The 1,449-nt window shown below is 39.2% G+C and overlaps 1 protein-coding gene across 1 annotated transcript in view; it reads right to left on the bottom strand.

Moving 5' to 3' along the window:
- The window catches only part of LOC106881241 (uncharacterized), a 23,942-nt gene that overhangs the window by 724 nt on the left and 21,769 nt on the right, over positions 1–1,449 (bottom strand). The gene's annotated exons all lie outside the window — the stretch shown is intronic.

Below are 1,449 nucleotides of genomic sequence, written 5' to 3'. Positions count from 1 at the left end.
AGATAGATAGATAGACAGACAGACAGACAGACAAACAGATAGATAGATAGATAGATAGATAGATAGATAGATAGATAGATAGATAGATAGATAGACAGATAGATAGATAGACAGATAGACAGATAGACAGACAGATAGAATGATAGATAGATAGATAGACAGACAGACAGACAGACAGACAGACAGATAGAGTTACATAGATATATTAGATGGTCACTCTTGTCAATTTCAACATATGAGTATTTAAAGGAAAGAATTGGAAATAAAAATGAAAGAAGATTAAAGAATAAAATGTTCCATCTATTTACGATGGATGCCTGAGTAATTTGAGCCCAGGTATGGATTTTAGGGGACAATGATGATTTTTTTGCATGGGACTGGACAAATGTGTCTGTTGATTGCAGGATATAATTCTTTTGCTCTATTTCTTCAACTAAAATTGTTCATATCCATCATGACACATTTTACTCAGATTAATTTTGGTTCACTAAGCTATCAGTAATAGGGGTGTCAGAGGGGATGCCTTGTTTCACAAAACATTTGCCCAAGGTGCCATGCAATGGGACTGCACCTGAACCCAGAACTTCTTACCACACAGCCATGCCTGTATACACACACACAGATATATATATATATATATATAATCAAAAGTATGATCCAGTAGGCATAAGATATTCTTTACAGAGTGTATAAAATTAATGATGATGATGATGATGATGATGATAATGATGCGGACGGTGATGGTGGTGGTGGTGATTGTGATGATGATGATGATGACGACGATGACGACAACGCCGCTGCCGCCGACGACGAGGAGGAGGGAGAGGAGGGGAGGTGGAGGAGGAGGAGGATTTTAGTCCTTTCTACTAAAGGCACAAGGTCTGAAATTTGTAGGGAGGGGATTAGTCGATTACATCAACCCCAGTGTTTCAAAGGTTCTTAATTTACTGACCCCCCCCCCCAAAAGGATGAAAGGCAAAGTCAACCTTGGCTGAATTTGAATTCAGACAGCAGTGATGGGTTAAATACTGCTAAGCATTTCATCCAGCATGCTAACGATACAACCAGCTAACGATACTACCAGCTCACCTGAATAATGATAATGATAATCCTTTCTACTGGAAGCACAAAGCCTCAAATTTGGGGGAAGGGATTAAGTCGATTACATCGTTCCCAACGCGTAACTGGTACTTATTTAATCGTCCCCAAAAGGATGAAAGAAAAAATCGACCCCGGTGGAATTTGAACACAGAATGTAGAAACAGACGAAATACCTATTTCTTTACTGACCACAAGGGGCTATACACAGAGGGGACAAACAAAGACAGACAAACAGATTAAGCCGATTATATCGACCCCAGCATGTAACTGATACTTATTTAATCGTCCCCAAAACGATGAAAGAAAAAGTCGACCCCGGTGGAATTTGAACTCAGAATGTAGAAACAT

Source organism: Octopus bimaculoides, chromosome 8, assembly GCF_001194135.2.
Source record: "Octopus bimaculoides isolate UCB-OBI-ISO-001 chromosome 8, ASM119413v2, whole genome shotgun sequence".
In the NCBI taxonomy this organism is placed as follows: Eukaryota; Metazoa; Mollusca; class Cephalopoda; order Octopoda; family Octopodidae; genus Octopus; species Octopus bimaculoides.
The sequence above is the reverse complement of the archived record's forward strand: the minus strand, read 5'-3'. Positions and strand labels throughout refer to the sequence as shown.